This window comes from Leptopilina heterotoma, unplaced genomic scaffold (assembly GCF_015476425.1).
Source record: "Leptopilina heterotoma isolate Lh14 unplaced genomic scaffold, ASM1547642v1 Lhet_68, whole genome shotgun sequence".
In the NCBI taxonomy this organism is placed as follows: Eukaryota; Metazoa; Arthropoda; class Insecta; order Hymenoptera; family Figitidae; genus Leptopilina; species Leptopilina heterotoma.
The window spans coordinates 6,443,769-6,468,926 of record NW_025111157.1 but is presented as its reverse complement, the minus strand read 5'-3'; the positions used below and the strand labels follow the sequence as shown (position 1 = coordinate 6,468,926).

At 25.0% G+C, this 25,158-nt stretch overlaps 1 long non-coding RNA gene across 3 annotated transcripts in view; it reads right to left on the bottom strand.

Moving 5' to 3' along the window:
• Positions 1–2,653: 2,653 nt before the first annotated feature.
• LOC122510375 overlaps positions 2,654–25,158 on the bottom strand; it is a 46,201-nt gene continuing 23,696 nt past the window's right edge. For 2 of the 3 annotated variants that reach the window (XR_006302435.1, XR_006302436.1), the window contains 3 exons: positions 16,773–16,952; positions 15,573–15,686; positions 2,654–2,884 (listed from right to left, as the gene is read on the bottom strand). This is a non-coding gene — a long non-coding RNA (uncharacterized LOC122510375). The remainder of the gene's footprint in view (positions 2,885–15,572; positions 15,687–16,772; positions 16,953–25,158) is intronic. The other variant, XR_006302437.1, reaches the window with a different exon arrangement.

Genomic DNA, 25,158 nt, shown 5'->3' with positions numbered 1-25,158 from the left:
AACCTATATCAACCCCTTATTTCAAAAAAAATTTTTACATTGTACAACTGCAATTATTCAGAATGTTTTATGTTTATTGTACATCGTCTAGATTTTTCCACCACATTTTCATTTTTTCCCTGGGTTTTTACCAGCAGTGACTATTTGTTGGATTTTTAACAGGCACTCAAAAGGATTCAGGATTCCAAGATTAATATCTAGTCGTAAAGGGGAGAGGCAGGTAAATTTTCTGTCCTTCCCCCAGCAAACTGACTACACATTGTAAATTATCAACTTTCATGTCGCAAAAAATAATTTTTTAGATAAAGTCCATTACTTAAAATTCTCTATTTTTTTTGTAAAAAATCGTAAGTATGAATAATAGTTTATTAAAATTATTATTTACAATTTAATTTTTTATTTTAATTTTGCTTAAATAAAAATAATTCATTTAAATTATAATTTACTATTTACTTTTCGATTTTAAGTTAGTTTCAATAATAATTTATTTAAATTATAATTTACTATTAAATTTTTAATTTTACTTTTGCTTAAATAACAATTTATTTAAATTATAATTTACTTTAGAAATTCGCTCCTAAGTAACAACTTTTTAATCAAGTAATCAAATTCTGCAATAAATCGATATTGAACTTCAAACTCAATTTTGCCAATTTTATATTCCGGCTGTGATATGTAACCAAAATCGAATAAAGTTTGAGGTTTTTAGATAATACTGCTCTCGATTTAAAAAAAAAATATTTCCCTGATGGACAAGAAGAAAACAGAGTAAAAAAGAAAAAACTAAAAACTAATCAAAACTGTTTGAAGACAAAAATATATTTTTTGCAATAAGAAATTTCCACGAGGAAAAATTAATTAATATTGTCAATTAAATATTTTTCTCAAAAAGAGAAAAATTGGGTAAATTTGTTCAGTTCATGGCAAATTATAATCAAGTATCGTTAATAATTAGAAATTAAATGAAAATTCAATAATATCACTCACCAAAATCGGGGTACTTAAGCGTCGCGATATAATATTTAATATCATTGTTATCATGGTTTCCTTGTAACTCTGATTCCTCCAATTTTGCTAGCACAGTTTCCTTGGACCAACTCCTGATATTAATATTTTACGCTGCCCAGCTTAAGGTCTCATTTTCACTTCCTAATCCTCTCCAGAATTATTCACCACTAAAAAATAAGAAGCATCAACAATTAAAATATTATTCGCACGATTAGTGCAAATTAAATGAGAAGAAAATTTTTTAAACATTCATATTTAAAGAAAAAATAATTAAAAAACAAATTAAATATTTATTCAATTATACGAATAATTAAAAAAAAGATTTTCTATAAAATGACTTATAAACTAATGGAAAAAACTTATAAAAAATTAATTTAAAACCGAGTCAATAAATGAAATTTTAAAAAAAGTTTTAAAATAATAAACTTACCTTTTATTCTAATAAGATAGAATAGTAGAGAAAAATTTTTAGAGACGATTCGCCGGAGGACTTGAAGAACGTGGAAATATTCTGAAACAAGAAGAAAAAAAATGTTAGTAAAAAAGTACTAATATTATTATAATATAAAAAAATCTATAACAAAGAAGATAATTTTAAATAGTAAAAATTTAATTTAAAACTAAGGGTTTCTACCTATTTTAAAAACAAAATTAGCTATTGTTGCAAACTTTTCTCGATTTTCGAAGATTTCAATAACATTCATAGAAAATTCAATTATTCAATTATTTTATTATTATTATTCAATTATTTTATTTTTATTATTCAACTATTATTCAATGTTATTTTTATTATTCAATTATTTTCAATTGAATTCTAGGAAATTTCAATTATTCCAAAAAATTTCAATTATACTTATTAGAAAAATTCAATTATCTTTAATCCAATAAGCAAAAATTGAACTGAAATAATTTGGAAATAAAATTTTTATCAATTTAAAATAAAATTTTGCAAAACTTCTATTTAAAGATAATTTTTAATTTAAATATTTTTAAAATTAACTAATTAATAAATATTTTAATTGTAATTCTTTCGCAGTTATATTATTTTAGATTCAGTTCAGACCCTTATAATACCGCTTTAAATTATAACAAACATTTGAATAATATTGAATTGTAACTTTTTGTAAAATTTAATTTTTTTTTAATATCTAATGCAATTTTTTAACAAATTTACTTAATTTCAAAAAAAAAAATTCTATATAATTTGATAATTCTTTAATACATTCTTTTCTCAATTTCAAGTATTTAAAAGTATTAAAATTTCATAAGAACACAATTTTTTTCAGAATTTTAGGTGAAATTATTCAAAATTGAAATAATTTTTTAAATAATTACTGTAATTCTAAAAATAAAATATTATTATAACACTTATTTAATTATTGGCAATTTTTTTTACAGCTATTGAGGTTTTCAAAAATAACATTTTCTGAAATTGAAATATTTTTAAAATTTATGACTGTTTATAACTACATAAATTCTTTTTTAAGTTAATTGAAATTAATAACTTCAAAAAACTTATTCTAGAATTTAACAATTTGAAATAAATTTAATTATTTACAGAAATAAGAAAAAATTAATTTGCTTTAAAATTCATTGAGATTCGAAATTTAAGGTAAACAAAAATTCAAGGTTTTTAAGACGATCAACAAGTTTTGAAACGTTCAAATGAACGAAATATTTTTCAGTAAAAATATTTTCATAAATTACTGACTAAAATAAAAACTTAAAAGGCGAACTATTATAGTCACACAATTCCACGAAACAAACAAATTAATTAGATATACTTATCTATATGTCCAGTAGAGCACGAGAAAATAATCCATTCCAATTGATACGCCACAACTGATCCCCCTGGAATCCGGAATATCGAAATGTCCTGCAACAAATGAAAAGTGGTGAGTAAAGTGGTCACTGTGCAACAATAGTATATTGTGCAACAAGTACAGAAAGAAGCTGTTTTCCGACGAGTGCAAAGTTTGCTGTCCCGAGCGAAGCGAGGGCAGCAATTTGCACGAAGTTGGAAAATCTTCTTTCGTACGTGTTGCACACAGTACTTTGTGCAACACCTTTTGGTTTTGATAAAAAAAGCTGTTTGGAAACGCTAGTTGACGCCAACTTACGTACTGTTTAGCAGGGTTTGGAACGTATGTTACCGCACGTAATATTCGTGGTTTTTTACGCGTATATTACTGTAAAAAACAGGTATTCTACAAATAGAAAACAAATATCTATGTATATCACCAAAAAAACCCAAAAGTTTAAGAACTTTGCCACACTAGTGCAGCAAAGTAAGCACTTTGCCGCACTAGTGCAGCAAAATAAGCACTTTGCCGCACTAGTGCAGCAAAGTACTGTTTTGCGCCTACTTTACAGGCATGCAAAGTATTACTTTCCTTACAGGTGTTGCACAAAATATATTGTGCCAATAATGCATACTAATAACATACAATATTTAATATTTAATTTTTGCTGCTTACAAGCATTATTTATGAAAATAATTGAATTCTTGCGAACGATTTTATTATAAAATTAATGAAATAAATTTTTTTATATTTTATTATACCCCAGCGGTGAGAGACGATTCATTTTTTTTTTCAGAAACCATGCACAAAATAAAATATATTTTCAAATATTAATGAAGTATTAATTTTGAAATATTGATTTCTGTCTTATCGATGATAAGCGAAATAAATATATATCCGCTAAATTGACACCTTACCATCTTATAATAATTATTATCACGGAAAAAACCCATTTACCATCTTATGATTTTATTATAATTTTGTCAAATAAAATTATAATTATAATTTTGTTAAATAATTGAATTTCCAAGAATAAATTTATTATTTTTAAAAATAATTAAATATTGCAAAGAATTTTATTAAAATACCTCAAAATAATTGAATTTTTGGGAATAATTTTGTTATTTATCTTTAATAATTGAATTCTTTCGAAGAATTATTTATGTAAATAATTGAATTCTTAGGAAGAATTGTATTAAAATCTAAAAGAATAATTGAATTATTTCGAAAAAATGTAATTAAAATTGTATTTAAAATAATTGATTTCTCTCGAATTACTTTATTAAAATATGTGAAAATAGTAGATATTAAAAATTATTGAATTGCAAAAAGTTTTTTAAAATAATTAAATTTTAAAAAGAATTCTACTAACATTTTTAAACGACTTTAGTAGAATTTTTTAAAATAATTGAATTTCCAAGAAGAAATTTTTGACTTTTAAAAATAATTGAATTCTTGCTATCGAATTTACTAAGATTTTTTTAAATAATTGAATTTAGAAGAAGAAATTTATTACTTTTAAAAATAATTGAATTTTGCAAAGAATGTTATTAAAATGCAACAAAGTAATTGAATTTTTGGGAATAATTTTGTTATTTATCGACATAATTGAATTCTTTCGAAGAATTATTTATGTAAATAATTGATTTATTATTTATAAAAAAATTTAAATACTTATAAAATTAATATAGATATTGAAAATCATTGAACTGCGAAAAGTTTTTGAAAATAATGAAATTTTACAAAGAATTCTATCAAAATTTTTGACAATAATTGAATGTCTGTGAGATATTTTATTACATTTTTTGAAAATAATTGAATTTTCAAGAAGAAATTTTTTGCTTAAAAAAATAATTTGAATTTTGCAAAGAACTTTATTAAAATGCCTCAAAATAATTGAATTTTTCGAAATAATTTTGTTATTTATCTTTAATAATTGAATTCTTTCGAAGAATTATTTATGTAAATAATTGAATTCTTAGGAAGAATTTTATTAAGATATAAAAGAATAATTGAATTACTTAAAAAAAAATTTAATTGAAATTGTATTCAAAATAATTAAGTTCTTTCGAACTATTTTATTAAAATTTTCAAAAATAATTGAATGCCTGAGAAGAATTATTTTATTTAAATTTTCAAAAATAATTGAATTTCTGAAAAGAATTTTATTACTTTTGAAAATAATTGAATTTCTGCAATCATTTGTAATTGCTTCAAAATTCAATTTGTTTTAGTGTTTTTAAATAAAATTCTTCTGTAAGTCCATTATTTAAAAATTTTTAATAATCAATTAAATTCCTATATATTAGAAAATTTAACTAATTACAGAAGAATTTTAGTGTTAAAAATTTTTTTTAAATCTCAGTTTTTTAATATTTCTAATAAAGATCATTTGAAATTGAAACTTTACAAAATTTCAAATCTAAATCTTTTTAAAGTTCATCTACTTACGAAAATTGTAAACGCAGTTCTTTTAAAATTGAATTAATTTTGAAAGTTTTAAGTGAAATTAGATTTCAAGAATAAACACAATAACTTTAGAAAACAACAATTTTCCGCAGGATTTCGATCAAAATTCCCTGACTTTTCCAGGTTTTTTCAAGCATTAGAAAATTCCCTGACATTTCCAGGTATTTCATGTTGCGTGGCAACCCTGATTTGATTACGGAATTGCATCAATTGATTTATCAATCGCAATCTACACTAATAACACTAGTTTCTATACGTCTGTCCGAAAGTATTTCACCAACTTTGAAATATCCATCTTTGACTATATCCATCAAAAATGAAAATTCCTCCACAAAGAAGAAATTTTTTTCCCTCATATAGTTGAGATAATGAAGAAAAGAGTGGAACTTGTCATAGTAAAGTTTCCTGCTCCAAGAACACTCAGTGGTGCGAACAAGTTGAGAGAGAGAGAGAGAGAAAACATTTCTCGTCAAAAGTAATTCAAGCTGCTAGTACCCAAAGCACGAGTCAAGTGCAATTCTCAAGTGAAGAGAGAGCGAGAGAGACTGAGAGTGAGAGAAAGCACATTGTTGTCCAGCTGGCGACGTCGAGGCGTCATCAGGGTCAACGATACTCTCTCTCTCTACTCCCGATGTCGCGGCGTTGTTAGCTCTCGTCGTCTATGGAATCCGCATGGGGAAATGCGCCATAGACACTGCACACGGTTCGATACGGTTTTGCAATACCAAGTGTGTATGTACATATACACTATCATCATCATCGCTTTACTCCGTGTAATACCCCGTGCGGATCTACTATACCTCTTCGTAAACAACGTATCAAACAGCCCCTCTTCATGCGATGCGACGTTATCAACGAGCTGGGAATAAGCGCGTCATGTTTCATCTTCTTTCAAAAATAATCTCGAGGACCTTCATTTTATTACATAAAAAATTTCCTCAAAGAAAATTCCTTTATAATAGACTTAAATATTTGCATACTCTCCTTGCATAACAACATTCGAGATTTTTATCCGCCTTTATCCTACTGAACAAATTTCTCCCTCATTTACATTCTATAATCTTCTCTCTATATCTGTATATACGCACTCCTGAACTCCTGATAAAATTTATAGAATAGATTAAAAAAAATAGAAAATAGATTAAGAAATAAATTAATTTTTTATAGAAAGAGATTTTTGTCTCTAACATAACTAGAATAAAATCACCAGAGAAAGGTGAAAGAAAAGAAAATGAATCTTGAATTCCTAGAAACTGTATACTATAAACATGATTAATGCTCCATTGTTTGGTAACCCTTCATTATTTACACCTAATAGTGCCCCAAGTGAAAATTCATCTATTATGATCACATATGGCTAACCCCTATTCAATTTACGGACCATTTTGCAATTAATCAAATATCAAATACTTCAATATTTAAATTCAATTGTTTTGGAATATTTGGAAGCATAATATTTACAGAACATGTTTTACTTTCATTCAAATTTTATTTATGATATAGGTAAATATTTTATGTTATTTTAGCTTTAATTTTTTATTTAAATTTAAGTACGACTTTTAATTTAATATTATAGAAACACTCAAAAAGAATAATAAAAATGCTACTTTTTATTAGTTGGCAACAAGTTTCTATTTCTGCCACATCTTCTTTTCGGAAGCAACAATGACACTTTTTTAAAATAAACATGGTTTTCGTTCTGTAGTGATACTGAATCTGGACGCATACATTATCACAGCTTTTCTACGGATATCAAATTGAGACACAAAAGGTATCAAAATTGTAAAATTTTGATTCATTTTTTGTCTCAATTTGATATCCTTAGAAAAACTGTGATAGTAAAGAACTAAATGATCCATTAAACGAATTGAAAGGTTACATGAAAAGCTATTTTATTTCAAAATTTAATAAACAGAGAATTAAACCTGCCACAGAAAAAACATTCTGAAACAGTTTATCGAATTGCCAAAGTTCTCAAATATATTTTTATTTCTTAAAATTTTTGCCTTTTGGTCTTTTCACCACCAGTATACATACTTCACAACTCCAGACTTCCCACTCGATAATTAATGTTAAAAAAAGTAGCAAAAAGTAGCTTTTAAACTAAAAAAAAGTAGTAACAAAGTAGCTATCGAAAAATTAAACTTGACACTTTTCCTAATTTCCATCAATAATATTGACTTCTTTCTTATCCTACTAATAAATTGAATTGACCTGCAACGAATTTTATTATTCATAAAAGAATTTAAATATTTATAAAAATAATTTAATTCTTGCGTAGAATTTTATAAAAAATTTTAAATAATTCATTTCTTTCGACTAATTTTATGCCAAATAATAATTTAAATAATTCAATTCCTGAGAAATTTTTATTATTCATGAAAATAATTAAATTCTTACGAAGATTTTGACAAAAATTCTTTAAATAATTGAATTCTGTTTGGAAATTTTTGGAAAATAATAGATATTGAAAATCATTGAATTGCAAAAAGCTTTTAAAAATAATGGAATTTTAAAAGAATTCTATTAAAATTTTTGACATTAATTGAATGTCTGTGTGGTATTTTATTAAACTTCTTTGAAAATAATTGAATTCCTAAACAACATTTTATTAGAATTTTTAAAAATAATTGAATTTTCAAGAAGAAATTTATTACTTTTAATAATAATTGAATTTTGCTAAGAATTTTACTAAAATGCCTCTCAAAATAATTCAATTTTCTAGAATAATTTTGTTATTTATCGACATAATCGAATTCTTTCCAAGAATTATTTATGTGAATAATTGAATTCCTGAGAAGAATTTTATTATTATTTATGAAAATGATTGAATTCTTACGAAGATTTTTACAAAAAAAGTTTTTAAACAATCGAATTCTGTTTGGAAATATTTTGAAAATTCTAGATATTGAAAATCATTGAATAGCAAAAAGTTTTTAAAAATAATTAAACTTGACAAAGAATTGTATTAAAATTTTTGACATTAATTGAATGTCTGTGTTTAATTTTATTAAATCTTTTTGTAAATAATTGAATTCTTCCAAAGAATTTAAAATAAACAGTTTTTTAAATAATTAATTTTTTCGAGGAATTGAAATGAAATTTTTTAGAATAATTACATTTCTCAAGCAATTCCTGTAAAATTGTATTAAAAATAATTGAAAATCTGCGATGAATTTTATTATTTATGAAAATAATTGAATAGTTGCTAAGAATTTTATTTAAATTTTAAAAAATATTTGAATTCCTGAGAAGAAATTTATCATGTGTGAAAATAATTGGATTATTGCGAATAATTTTATTAAAATGTTTAAAAAGAATTGAATTTCTGTGAAACATTTTTCTTATTTTTGAAAATAATTGAATTCTTTATAAGAATTTTATAAATATTGTTTTAAATAATTAATTTCTTCGAATTATATTAAATATTATGAAAATTTTATTTTAAATAATTGAATTCTTGTAGAAAATTTTAATTGTGAAAATAATTGAAATTCTTCGATCAGTTTTATTATTTATAAAAATAATTGAATTCTTGCAACGAATTTTATTAAAATATTTTTTAAATAATTGAATTTTCATGAAAAATGTTATTATTAGTGAAAGTATTTGAATTATTATGAAGAATTGTATAAACATTTTGTTAGATAATTGATTTTTTCGAAATTTTTATTGAAACTGCTATTCTAAATTAATTGAATATTATTTATGAATTATTATTATTTATAAAAATAATTGAATTTTGGATAAATTTGATTAATTTTTTAAAAATAATTGAATTATTATTTTATGAAAATACTAGATATTGAAAATAATTAAATCGTTTTAAAGAATTTTATTATAATTTTTTCGAATAGTTTTTTGATTTCTAGTATTAGCGAATTTAAAGTAGTGGAAATTCTAGAAAAACAACAGTAGCTTTTAGTGGCTGAAATCCATAAAAAAATACCCACATAGTAGCATAAAGTAAAAAAGTAGTAAATAGTATTAGGTTTGTTTTAGTAGATGCGAGTGCGAAGCCTGCAACTCACAATATTTTCCACAAAAGTCCATGCACAGGGTGAAAATTGATTAAAAACTATATTATGAAAGGAATCATAAAGAATAAGCAGGAAAGGGTATAATTTATCAAAAAAACTTTTTCTCCCCTTTCTCTCCACTTCGCATCACACACGCAGAAAGTTGAAAAGAGTAAAAGACATCGTGCAAAAGGAAAAAATGAGAAAAAAATCTCGTCGGATGAATTGAGAGCTCTTTTTTTCTTTTTCTTTTTTCTTTTTGGTAAGTCGCATCTAATGACCCTCCGTGCATTGGACCCAGCATTTTATTCGTTTAACTCGCTTCTTGAACCGACCGCAGAGGTAAAATGAAATTTTTCCCGATCTTTATACTATCAAGAGTCGCGTAAAACGTAAAGTATACATCAAAGTGAAAAGAGTCGAGAAAGGAAAAGTCTATATGTATACCTGGGATGAGATCAAATGTAGCACATAATTTAAGCTGTGACAGATGTATCACATGACCAACCTGATTCACCACATCAATCTGCGGTTAGAAGGGGGTTCACAAACTTTTCCTAACGAGAAATAGTTAGAGGAATTAAGTAATACTGCGAGCTAATTTTTTATTCTCATTCCATTAGGTCATTAGTTTCTTTTCTCTCTATCAGTTTATCGCCTAATTTACCATGAATCAGTGATTTGTGTAGTCTGTAAGATTATTTGATTCCAATCGCAAAAAATATAATTCTATTCCTCCTAATAACTTTCCAGGTTTGCCACAAAAAAAAATTTTTTGATTTTCCCTGATTTACAGACAAAATTTTGACTTTTTCCCTGGCATTAAAGAATATTCTGATTCACTCTAAAAATTATTAGAAACTCAAAAAAATGTTCTATTACATTTATTTACGAATTTCCTTAATTGTAAAATTATTCAAAAAACACCAATAACTTCTTTTGTTAAATAAATATTTAATTATTATTTTTCCACAGGAATTATGATTTTAAAAAATTTCAGATTCAAACATTTTGAAATTCAATAATTGATAAAAATAATATTGTAAAACATAAAGAAATGGATCACTCCGAGTCTTCGACTCGGAGTAATCGATTTCTTCATATTTTATAATAATTAAAGATGACCTAGTGATAAAATCATTATTTTATAATATAATATAAGAATAGAATAGAATTTTTAATCAAATAAAAAAAAAATTCAAATTTTCAAAGATTTTAATTGGAAACATTTACAAAATTCAATTATTTCTAAAAATTGCAATTATTAGTAACTTCTCCAAAATTCAATTATTATAAAAAAATTTTATTGAAATTAATTTTTAAATCAATTTTTATTAGAAAATTCTACGAGAATTCAATTATTTAAATAAAAAAAGATAATTTATTAAATAATTGAGTACTTCTTAAAATTGAAATCTTATACCTACATAATTTTATCAACAAATTTTTGAAAAATTGAATTCTTTCTACGAATTTTAATAACATTTTTAAGAATAATTACATTTTTCGAGGAATTCGATTAAAATTGTATTAAAAAGTAATTGAAATTTTATTGAAATTTCTTTTAAATAATTGAATTCTTTGGAGAAATTTTATTAAAATTTTTGAAAATAATTTTGAATTTTTGTAAAGAATATTGTTATTTATGATAAATAAATCCCTGAAAATAATTTTAAAATTTTATTAAAAACAGTAGAATATTGAAAATCATTGAATTAAGAAAAGTTTTTAAAATTAATTGAATTTTGCAATGAATTTTATTAAAATTCCTAAAAATAATTGAATTTTTGGGAAATATTTTGTTATTTATCAATTCTTGCGAACGATTTTATTAGAATTTTTTCAAATAATTGAATTTCCAAGAAGAAATTTATTACTTTTAAAAATAATTGAATTTTGCAAAGAATTTTTTTATTAATACCTCAAAATAATTGAATTATTGGGAATTTTATTAAAATCTAAAAGAATAATTTAATTATTGGGAATTTTATTAAAATCTAAAAGAATAATATTTAATTATTTCAAAAAAATTTAATTAAAATTGTATTAAAAATAATTGATTTCTTTCGAACCATTTTATTAAAGTATTTGAAAATAATTGAATTCCTGTGAAAAATTCTAATATTTTTGTAAATAATTGAATTCTTCCAACGAATTTAAAAAAACAATTTTTTTTAAATAATTGATTTTTTCGAGGAATTGAGATTAAATTTTCTGGAATAATTACATTTCTCGAGCAATTCCTGTAAAATTGTATTAAAAATAATTGAAATCCTGCGGTGAATTTTATTATTTATGAAAATAATTGAATTATGCAAAGAATATTATTAAAATGCCTAAAAATAATTGAATTCCTGAGAAGAATTTTATTATTTATGAAAATAATTGAATTTTATTACTTTTGAAAATAATTAAATTTTTGTGATGAGTAGGTATTGTTATTTATGATAAATAATTACCTGAAAAGAATTTTCAAATTTTATTAATAATAAAATACTAGAATATTGAAAATCAATTAATTAAGAAAAGTTTTTGAAATTAATTGAATTTTGCAATGAATTTTATTAAAATTCCTAAAAATAATTGAATTTTGTCGGAAAATTTTGCTATTCATTTATAAAGATAATTGAAATGTTGACGACAATTTTTTATTATTTTGTGAAAGTAATTGAATTTCTGCGATGAATTTTATTAATTTTGAAAATAATTGAATTCTGGTGATGAATATTGTTATTTATGAAAATAATTGAATTTTATATTGAATTTTATTAAAATTCCTGAATAAAATTGAAATTTGTCGAATAATTGTGATACTTATAAAGATAATTGAAAATTGTTGAACGAGAACTTTTTTTTATAATTTTTGAAAATAATTGAATTTCTGGGAAGAATTGTAATATTTATTAAGCTTGCGTTAAAAAAAATCATTGTCAGAGATAGAAAAAATTTTATGTTTTTTATAATTCGTGGTAATTACATAATTTTTGAGTCAGACACAAAAATTGAGAATATTGTTATAAATTCTAAACATTTAATGTTTTCCAGTACTTTTAATAAAATTCCCTGACTTTTCCCTGATTTCCCTGACCTGTGGCAACCCTGCTTTCCGATATTAAAATAATTCGAATCAATGAAATAATTCTAATAAAGTAAATTCGAATCAAAAGCACAAAAAATAATTTACTTTTACTCGAAAAATAGTAAAAATTGCCAAAAATGTGCAGAAGTTTCCGTCAGAGTAAGTTTTGCTTTGAAAATAGTGAAAGTTACTATATTCATTTTCTCCGTATGATAATAATCACAATATACGAATATCAAAAGCTTTCTTGTATTCTCTACTCTCTAAATTTGAATCAGCGAAAAGTCGCTGATTCACCAGCCCAGAGTATGCAGCTGATGAAACAGCGTATATACGCTGGAAAATCAGTGCATATACGCTGTTTTATCAGTGTATATACGCTATTTCATCAGCTGCATACTCTGGGCTGGTAAATCAGCGACTTTTCGCTGATTCAAATTTAGAGAGTAACTCCTTGTAAAATTAACATAAGTTACGAGTACAGAATACACTGAATATCATTGAAAGATCCTCACTTTCAAACACAAGAACATTTAGCAGGTTCAATGTGCCAATAATTTCGATTTTTAAAAAGACTCGACTCTCTATTGAGGGAAAAATTGAAATAAAAATCGAAGAGAAAAAAAAACATACTATGAAAGAAAGATTATCAAGAGGTGAAAAGAAATTTCAATGTGTTAACAAGTATACATGAAACGTGACTCTTATGTGTCGTGAAGCCTAAACATTTAGTACAAGAAACTTCACTCTCCATATATTACGGCAAACTTATTGACGTCAAGAGAAGAAAAACAACGTTTTTTCTATTTATTCGAAATTTATGTTTCCATAAAATTTAAAAAATACCGCTTTCAGTCATACTCGGATAAAAAAACTGTCATAAAAAGAAGGAAATTTATCACTTTTTTATTTTTGTATTTTTAAAAACACATAAATTTCTCTTTAATAACTATTAAAATTCTATTCGATTAGAAAATAAATAACAAAATAGGGAGCAATTATACTTTTAAAAAAACCAAATATGAAAAATTAAGACAAACATTAAAAGTATATTTTATTTTTATAATTATAATAATTATAATAATATATAGAGTAAAATAAAAAAGAAATACAATATTTCTGAAATAGTCTCAACTCTCTTTTCGACTTAACAAACGTTATAAACTAATTGGACAGACAGATTCTCTTAACTCGAAATGATCGTGCGAAAAAGCGTCTCTCGAAGCATTTTCGAGGAAAGAAAATAGAGAAAAGTACTTAGCGGATTTTCTACCCCTTTTGTAAACTCTTGGAGAAACTCGTCGCTGGAAGTGTCGACAAACTTTTTCCAGCTATTGTAAATTGTTGTAACGATTCAAGGATTAGGGGAGAGAAATATAAGAGGAAAATGAATGAAAGTGAAACAAGATTCAACAAAATCCAAGTTGTCTCGAAGAATTATATACACATTTAATTCGAAAAAAAATAATAACCAACATGGAAAATTTAAATATAAATGATTCCCTCACACTTTGAATTTCATTCACAGCCAGACTTTACTAATTTAAATTCTTCCGAGTTTTTTTTTATAATGATAGTTTGATATAAATAGTTAACAAACTTAAATTTTCAACCACATCAATCACATTTGGAATTTCAATTAAATGAACACCCAACTATTTTCAACTACTTTACATAAAATTGATTTTCTTTCTGATATTTGGAAATTTTTCAAATAATCATAGAAGTAGATGTGAATATACAGAAAATCCGGAAACATATTTTCCAACCATTGTAGATTAAATAAAAAACTCGCGAGGAAAAAGCAAGCATAATAAATCATTCATTTTTTTCACCCCTAATATACAGAGAAAAATTATGCTAATCTCAATAATTTTTCAAACGAAAATGTAATTTATAAATTCATAAAATTTTCAGTCTGATATAAAAAATATTGCGTCTAGAAATAGATCTCTCCATGGATGAAAATACTTCAAGAATGTGCACAATGCGTTCCGAAATTCGAGTAGGACAGGAATGCAAATGGAGTTCAAGAAGTGAGGTGAACGAGCAGCCAACCTTTTCCCTCTTTCTTCTTCTTTTTTTTTTTTTTTTTTTGTTTGACATCGTCGTCTTTCTCATCCTGATGCCCTCATCCTCTTTTGGGTTATTGAAATTTTTGTCATACGCCTTTGCACACGCACGTAAGGAGACATATATAAACCATACATCAGTTTTTCGAAAAAAAGAAATAAACTGATCTACAGGAAAAAAAAATGCGAGGAACATATATGTATAAGAAAAGGGGAAAATCATATTACAGAAGAGATGCATGAAGGTGCTTGTTTTCCTTTTATGGGGTGCGTGCGACTACCAATGAAATAAACATGAGAAAAAGTGTTAGGGAGAGAATTCGATGCTTCTATAGTGACGGTAACTCGATTTACTTATATGTACCACGAACGATGCGTTATATGCTAGTTGGAAGCTTCTTAGAGTAAATGTGCCCCCAGAGACCGGCACCCTGTCTTACAAAAGACTTGTTAGCCTCGCTCCTAATTTTCTACTTAGGTCTCCTAGAGAACAAAATTTATTTCCAACATCAGAAACTCGAAAAGTAGGAGAAAAGTTAAATAGGATTTTGAGAAATTTATTTCGAATAACGCAGATTATTTTCAAAAATAGAATAACAGGAATCACGTTGGTTTTTTCATCTAACAAAGTAAAAAGAGGAAATAAATATGGACAATCTATATTTCTCAATCAAAATTTTTAAAGAAATCTTCCACTTTTTTAAATAATGAACAACAAAAATTTGCATGTAGCCCATAAAAATTACTAGAAATACAGAAATTCAATTTAAACGTCCTTTTTCCCTAATTTTGACTGACTGACAGCGTACGGATAGACCTGCTACTACTTAAAAGCAACAGCAAAAATTTTCTATTCTTCAGAATGCTGCCCAAAAACATTGCAGCAACAATCTAGGTTAATAAAAGTCCATAAAAATAATAAAATTAAAAACAATTTAATTTAAACGTCTCTTTATGCCAATTTTGATGTCTGATAACGAACATGTGGACCTGCTACTACTTTAAGGCTATACAATAAAATATTTTAACCTTCAGGATCCTTTAAGGCTAAATCTCTAGTACAACTTAGGAGATTTCCAGATGGCAGAAATTAAAAAACTTAGAAACAATAAATTATTAATACCTTTTTACCCAAATTTTGAGTTTGTCTGCTAGGTGGCAAATGGAGGTGCTGCTACTACTTAAAAGTTGAAATAAAAATCTCTATCCTTCAGGATCCTTTAAGGCTCAATCCCAACTATAAATCAGATAATTTACCAATGTTAGAAATATTAAAAATTAGAAGAAATAAATTTTTAATGACTGTTTTCAATAAATTTCGATTTACTAACAATTCTTAGTCAAACAATTTTTTACTGATCCAAAACTATTGCTAGAACAATCCTCATTACTATCTGGGTCATCAAAATTACTTTTAATCACAATTCATAAAAAGTAACCACAGCCGATAATCAGCAGAAGATGAAAAATTATTTTTTGAGCAAAGTTTATCTAAACTTCACTAACAATTTTTAGTTAAAAAATTTTTTACTGATCCTAACTTATTACTAGAACAATACCAATTACTATCTGGGTCATCAAAATTACTTTTAATCACAATTCATAAAAAGTAACCCCAGACGATAATCAGCAGAAGATGGAAAATCATTTTTGAGCGAACTTTATATTCAGTTTGCTAACAATTTTTAGTCAACAAATTTTTTACTGATCCCAAACTATTACTAGAACAATACCAATTACTATCTAGGTCATCAAAATTACTTTTATTCACAATTCATAAGAAGTAACCACAGCCGACAATTAGCAGAAGATAAAAAATTATTTTTCGAGCGATCTACATCCTTTGTTTACTAACAATTTTTAGTTAAAAAATTTTTTACTGATTTCAAACTATTATTAGAACAATCCCAATTACTATCCGGTTCATCAAAATTACTTTTAATCACAATTCATAAAAAGTAACCACAGCCGATAATCAGCAGAAGATGGAAAATTATTTTTTGAGCGAACTTCATCTGCTGTTTACCAACAATTTTTAGTCGAAAAAGTCGTTACCAAATTGCTTATTAACAACTAATATTTAAGATTAAGTTTTTCAAAAATGTTTTTGGACACCAAAAGCCCGAATTTTTGTATTGTGTTTCTAGAAATATAATATGTTTTCAGTATTTTGATAAAATTCTCCGTCATTTTCTGATTTTGCTGACAAATTTTATTTTTCTTTCCTTTTTTCCTAACTCTCCTGATTTTTATCACTCGTGGTAACCCTGTAAATATGTTACAACTTGACTCCACCACAATACTGAAGTTAAGAGGGACTTACCAATCATAGATTATCTCGATCGACGCAATTTGATACGCTTCTCCTCTTTTTCCCGAACCAGTATTTGTAAAAGATAAAATCAAAGTCAGTTGAAAATTGAAAATTCCTTTCAGTAGTGAAAAATTCGTTGTAGCTTTCGCAAATACATAACCAGGAGATGCAGACAAAATCATCTTTTCCCTGCAAGCAAAAAAAAAAATAATTTATCATCATTTCCACAATTGAAATAATAGAATGACACTAAAAATTTATTTTGAGTCCCGTATCAAATTAAATTTTTAGGTCGTAAATAAATATTTACGAGTTGAAAACTCAAGTATTAAAAAACGACTGTACCAAAAATAAATTTTTTTTTGAAAATGAAAACACTGTTAATAATAGAAAACAAAAGCGGTCTACTCTAAAGAGAAATTTTCGTTAAATTAATTTGTATATTGTATCGTTTTTGCGATGCATATTGTTTACAGAGTTGAATTTGTAATTTGTGCATGCACAAACTAGAAATTGTTGGATGCTAAAGGTACAAAGGTATGAATTGTAGGGACGTGTATGCGCCTGGTGAAGCGGTGAGAGTACTCTTTTCACGAGCAATTGTGCTCTGAGGACTGAGAGTGCTCGACGATTATTACAGGGTTAATGAGGGAACGGTAATTGGCTACGGCGAGTAGAAACACGCCAGACCGCGCGGTCCGATCTACCACTCATCAGCTCTTTTCCTTTTATGCTGTATTGGCGTTTAACTTTACAACAACAACAAAGAAAAAAAATACACACGCTTAAGATATCGATGTTCAAACATAAAGGAGAATCTTGATTTTGTTCATTTTTACACAAAGTTCTCTATATACTTTCGAGTGCCAATTAAAACAAGATTAATAACTTAGTTTGCATAAAGATTACAAAGTAGCATTAAACTTTAATTAATGCATTTATTCATTTAGTGTAGGCATTCTTTTAATGAAGCTAAACCTGGCACCCGCACTTAATTTTGAAAAGTAAATTTTAAAGTGGAATATTATTTTTTGCTTAAAAAAACCTTCATAAAATTTTGAAAAGTTAAGTGGGTGCTACTCTCAGCTTCATAAAAAGTATTTAACGTTTAAATTTAATTTCCAAAATTGAGTAGGTGTCGGTTTCAGCTTCATATTCTTTTACTGAACAAAAAAATTTGAAATACACATAAGAATCTGAAGAATATTTCTGCACCGCTTGACCACTGCGTCAGAAAGACCTAGCACTGCATAATTTCAACCTTATCGAATGATTTGTTTAGGATTTGCATTTAGTATATCACTATTCAAATTAAACTTCCAATTTGAGAGGATGAATAATAAATAAAGTTTTAAAGGGGGTAGCTATATAATATGTACACAAAGGTGGATTCAGTTCTAAAGGGGATTCAATTGCATCGAAACTTCAAAAGCCCATCATGCAATATCATTATTAAAGAAGACGTATCAATACATCAAAAAGAAAACAAAAAGAGGAACAAACTAAAACAAAATTTCCTAAAGAGAAAATACAAATATATTTTCTTTGTAATATAATATGAAATTTCCATCGAAGAACTAATTTAATAGAATGAATAAATTCTATTCAGAATGAAAAATTCCTTCAAAAAGACGTGTATACGAAATCATTTTTTTTTTTTATCGATAAATCTATATAATTGGAATATTTTTATTCAACGTTCGAAAAGCATATGTTGTGACTATAAGAGGATAATAGAATCTTGCAGTAATCCTTAATTAAGAGGATTAATAAGAGATCGCTAATTGGCTGTGGCGAGATCGTGCGGCAACCATTGGTTCTATCAGCTCATGTATATATATCCCTACAAGTGGACATTATCGACCTACCGCATTTAATCTTCCTCAATGTTTGATTAAATTCATCGAAATTTAATAAGTCAAAGAAATTATATAATTTACAACTCATGAATATTTACATTACTATCATAATTAATTATTTAGCAAAGAAAAACCTGCGCCTTATTTCTTCTTTTCCCAGGTATATAATACCATAACGCTTTATGGTAAATTATTATAAAAATTAAATCTTTGTATTTAAATAATTAAAATCCAAAAGAACTTTCCAATAATTATTGAGAACTACCAAATGTTACGCATTTGAACATGATATTCAATTTCTTACTATTATGCAAATTAAAATTTTTTTTTATTTTCAAATATGAATTTTTGAATAATTTCAGAATCAAGCTTTAAAAAAATTCAATTATTAACTAATTTACTAATTAATTATTCTTGTTTATTAATTTCAAAAAATTTAATAACATTCTTCGCAATAATTCAATTATTTTTATAAATATTAACATTCTTCGTAAGAATTCAATTATTTTTATAAACAGTAAAATTCTTTGCGAAAATTCAATTATTTTTAAACAAAATTTTTATAAAATTTCACGAACAAATGCAATTAATTTCAAAATTTTTAATAAATCCTTGGAAACAATTTAATTATTTTTTTAAGTAGTAAAATTTTTGCAAAAATTCAATTATTTTCAGAAAATTTCATGAGAGAATTCAATTTTTTTCTAAATTCGTTATAAAATATTTTTGAAAAAATTCAATTATTTTCTAAGATTTTAATAAATTACTCGAAACAATTCAATTTTATTTATAAATAGAAAAATTCTTTGCAAAAATTCGATTATATTTAAAACATTTTCACGAAAGAATTCAATTTTTTTCTTAATTCGTTACAAAATTTTTTAAAAGAAATTAATTATTTTCTACACTGAAAAAAATTAGGCTGACAAATTCAACTACCTTTGGGTAGTTAAGTGAAAAGTAGTAAAAACAACTACTTTTTTAGTTAGTCTAACCCGGTTTGCGTAGTTAATTTAACTATTTTTATGTAGTTGATAAATAGTAGTTGATTCTACTAATATATGTAGTTAAATTTTAACAACAGGTAAGTTGTAGAATTGACTACAGTGTGGTAGTAAGAACAACTAAGATAATAGTTTACTCAACATTTCATAAGTAGTAAATTTAACAATTGTATAGTAATAAATAGAAAGTAGTAAAAGGGACTACTTTTGTAAGTAACGTAACACTTTCTTAACTAGTAAATTTTACTACTTTAATATAGTTAACACCAAATTGTTGAATTAAAGAATTTATACGGTTGAATTTGAAACAACACGTGACTTGCACAACTGACTATCGTAAAGTAGTAGAGGGAACTAATTTTTTTATTAGTCAAACCTTTTTCGTGTAATAGACTTTACAACTTTTATGTAGTTATAGTAGTTGATTTGACTACAACATTAGAGTAATAAAAATAAATGAATAATATTGTTGAAGCCTATCGAACCACTCTAAGTAGCAAAATCTACTACACAATGCAGTAGTTTTGGTGAGAAAATAATAGATAATTTTAACTTTTTGAACTTAAGTTTTACTACATTGAGTAGTAGATTGTACTACTTAAAGTAATTAGAAAGGATTGAACAGCATTTTTAAATAAAGCAAAGTTCAGAAATAAGAATTTAAAGAAGATAAAAGAACTAGTAAAAGTAGTAAATACTACTACATTACATTGTAAAATGAACTACAGTTGTCGGTTGATCTATGTCAAGAATGTCATCAGGTTTCATGCAGACCATCGTAGCGTGCGAGCGTGGTTAGGTGGTTAGGTTATCGGTTTGCGAATGTTAGGGTCGTGCGTTCAATCCCCGGCGTTTGAGGATTTTTCTCCATTATGTACATAAGTGTTGAAAATTATAAAGTATATGTGACCAATAGGAATGCTAGAGGAGATGAAAAAATGAATTTCAGTAATAATAATAATTAATAAATAATAATAAATAATTCTACTACTTTTAAGTAGTTGCTGACAAAAACAAAAAGATGTTAATTTTTACTTTATAAAACAGATCATTAACTACTTTTAATAGTTAATTCTACAACAGAAATGTCGTTAAAGCCTATCGAATTACTTTAGGTAGTAAAACCTACTACTTAAAGTAGTAGATTTAAAAACAAAATAATAGTTAATTCTACAACAAAAATGTCGTTAAAGCCTATCGAATTACTTTAAGTAGTAAAATCTACTACCAAAATCTTAGTTGTTATAATTACTTTAAAGTTAGTCAAATAAACTACTAAATCACATTCAACCAACTACATTCTTAGTTGTCTTAACTGCTTTTATGATAGTTAGTACAACTATTTGAATTCAGTTGAGGACCTATTGAATTACGTAGAGTAGTTAAAAAGTAGTCAAATCTACTAGTTTTTTTTTCAGTGTAAAATTTTAATAAAATTCTTCGAAGGAATTCTATTATTTTCATAAATAATAAAAGTCTTCGTAAGAATTCAATTATTTTTATAAATAGTAAAATTCTTTGCAAAAACTCAGTTATTTTTAAACAAAATTTTTATAAAATTTCACGAACGAATGCAATTATTTTCAAAAATTTTAATAGGTAATTCCTTGGAAATAATTAAATTATTTTTTTAAATAGTAAAATCTTTGCAAAAGTTCAATTATTTTCAAAAATTTCCAGGAGAGAATTCAATTTTTTTCTTAATTTGTTATAAAATATTTCGAAAAAATTCAATTAATTTCTAAAATTTTAATAAATCATTCGAAACGATTTAATTTTATTTATAACTAAAAAAATTCAATTATATTGAAAACAATTTCACGAAAGAATTCAATATTTTTCTTAATTCGTTATAAAATTTTTTAAAAGGATTTAATTATTTTCTTAATTCGTTATAAAATTTTTTAAAAAGATTTGACTATTTTCTAAAATTTTAATAAAATTCAATAATTAAATTACTTCCTCATAGAGGAAGTATTGTAATACCGAAATTTTTCGAGTTCGATTTTTTGACATATCTTTATGTTATTTGACCTCAGGAGTTCAAAAATGACATTTTTAAAAAATGTCATTCCGTATGTGTGTGTGTGTGTGTGTGTAAACATCACATTTTCATAAATATCTCGAAATCATGAAGAGCTTTTGAGTTGAATTTTTTTTTAAATTGTAGATCTCACCTGCGGACATAAAGCGAGAGTACTTTCTGATATATTAATAAAGTTTAACTAAATTTTTTTTTGATTTTTAATTTTGCAAAAAAACGTTTTTTGACCATAACTTTAAAAAAATGTTAGGACACCTATAAATGTTTTTCCATAATTTTGTAGAGTTTTTTTAGACGCATCTTTTGAGCCCTAATTGAACATTTTTCGTCCATATTAACCGGAGTTATTAAACTTTTAAAAATCAAAAATTTTGGAAAATAAGACTTTTTTGAAAATTTTGTTATAAAACGTAGAAGTAACTTTAAAATTATCGTTATCAACTTGTAGAGCATTAAAAAACGCTTCGATTGACCTATTTTTGAACCTAATTCGATAATAAATTTCAAAATTATTGGTATTTTAAAAACCAAAAATTGTGAAAAATGACATTTTCTCAACTTTTTTGATTGACAATTTTTATTTAACTATTAAATTATTGTAACTATCTTGTAGTGTATTTAAAAATACATTGATTGACTCAAAATTCAATCACTTTTACCATATTTATAAAAAGTCATTCATATATTTCTATTATTTTTATCTCTATGAGGAAGTAAAGTGTTCATGAAATGAGCACCAAAATTATATAAAAAAATACAACTTGGCAGCGGTTTTTTCAATTTCAATTATTAACAAACTGCGGATTATTTTAAAAACTTGGAAGAAATTGTTCATAAAATTCAGTATTATTTTCAAAATTTTTAATTAAAATTATTAAAAAAAACTCCATTATTTAAAAAAAAATGGAAAGAAATTCTTCAAAAAGAATTTAATTACAATTTTCAAAAATTTTAACAAAATTCTTCTCGAGAATTCAATTATTTTCCAAAATAATAAAATTCTTCGAAGGAATTCCATTATTATCAAATTTTTTGATAAAATTCTTTGCAACAATTTGATGATTTTTAATACATTAATTTTAAAATTGAAAATATTTAAAAAGAAAAATTATTAAAAAAAGTTAGGAAATAAAAAAGCAAAAAAAAAACTAACTTCAAACTGCGACATTTATTTGAAAATTGTAAGAAATAATTGAATATTAAAAAGAGTTACAGTTACTAAATTAAAAAGTTTTGAAAATTTTAATTGATGTTTAATAATAATATTAACCTATTAATTTTAAAAGCATTACAGTTGTATAATTTTTAGAAATAATTAATTTTCAGAATATTGTAAATTGTAATTTTTAAAAATTTTGTGGAAAAATAAATAAAAAAAGTTGTTTTACTGGAACTTTATACCAATAAAAATAATCCCATCTCGTTTCACTAAAGTACCAAGTTCTATTTAAATTGGCAAAGGTGCTCCGAAAAAGTTTAATTTTAAAATGAAATGGCACTTAAATAAAATTTTTATACGTTCTACAATAACAAACAAATCCGGATCAGTTTATAGTCTTGAAAAAATTGAAACCGTAAAAACCTAATAAAAATAAAACCATACGCAAAAATGATGAATTTCAGTTGTGAATGCAAAATGAATGAATGCCGGAATGACGATTATTATAAGTAAATAAAAATAATAAATAATATAATTATTCAATATAAAAAAAAATAAATATTCTTTTTAAATTTGAACCCGTGTACTCTCTAAATCTGAATTAGTAAAAAGTTACTAATGAAATGACGAAAAGTCTTCCACTAAATGATTTAGTAATAATTTTACTAACAAATAGTGAAATTTTACTAATTATTAGTAGATTTTACTAATTGCTTAGTAGAATTCTACTAACTATTAGTAGAACTGTTTTATTAATAGTCGATAAATTACTATTTATTTGCTTATGAATTAGTTAAGTTTACTAATAAATACTAATTTCTAAATTAGTATTTATTTCTTATAAATATAATAAGTAATTAAGAATGTATCAAAAATTAAACCACTTTCGTGAATATATATTTCATCTTAAATTGAGAGAATAATTTTAATCAGAAATTTCGCTTGAATACAAAATATATTATATTTTCATCACGTGACTATGCATTCATTCATGAATTTAGTGCAGATTCTCGTCGGCTATGCTTTTATTTTTAGGGCGGAAGTTCCTACGCGCATCTGTCGAGAGACAAATGAAAATTGATTTGTAACATTAGCACGATATTCAGTAGTAGTGAAAGTATAAAAGTGGGAGGGCGTATATGACGCGGTAAGACGATAATAGAATTTTCATGTAATCCTTAGTAATTCCCTTGTGGTTATGGAGTAACCCACGCGTCTGGGTCTCGCGAAATCTCCAAAACATATAAGGGACCGGACTCATAGCGCTTTTAAATCCCCCCGAGGGTTAATTGCCTAATGTTTTGACACAAGAAATTCCCGCAGAAAAAAGGGTGTGTGTTGGAGTGTAATCCCACAAAAATTCCAATGTACTTTTTTAAGAATATTTTTTTTTTTTTTTTTGAAGAAAACAAAAAGAAATTAATACAAACTATTCATCAAAATTTTCCCTTTCTGAATTCACAGTTTTCTTGAAAGTATCAAATTTATACAAAAAAGGATAAAATTGATGCCAAACATATTTGTATAAAAAATTTCTCCAAAAATTTATTTAAAATTTTTTATTTTCCACAATTTTTCTATGGATATCAAATTGAGACAAAAAACGTATCAAAACGTTGCTTCGAAGCAACGTTTTGATACATTTTTTGTCTCATTTTGATATCCATAGAAAAACTGATTTTTATCTTGAAAAAATTATAACCAATTCTTTGATCATGACCTTCAATTACGCCACACAAACTATTATAAAATTAAAATCAAATTTCAAACAGAAAATTTTACAAAACTAAACACAAAATAGGAACGAAATATTATTTATTGACTATTCGATTCTTTAGACATTGTTTTTATATATTTGACATTTTTATGGACAGCTCTCTTTTTATAGAAAGATTATCAAAGTGCCATTGACAGCTTTAGTAATAATATATATATATATTGAAAGATGATGGATATTTTACGATGCTTTTATTTTCATCGGGTTGATTGAAATTTCATAACCTTCCATAAAAAATTTAATTCAGTAAGCACGAGTGAGTAAACGATTTCATGTCAAGAAAAAAAAATTTTTTTGATCGTAAAAAATGAGGGCAAAGTTTTGTGTGAGATTTTTCGAAAAAAAAGAAAATAAAATTGAAAATTGAAGGCTTTTTTCCTAATCCTTAACACAAATATTTCACTTTACACTTATATTTTTTCGATTCTTTGAAATTTTACGAGTACTTTTTGCTAGCATCAAAGTTTAATCCGCTTAAAATATTTTTATACATGCACTGGTACTTTATATTATTGACATTTATATTTGAAACTAAAAAAAAATATTCCGCAC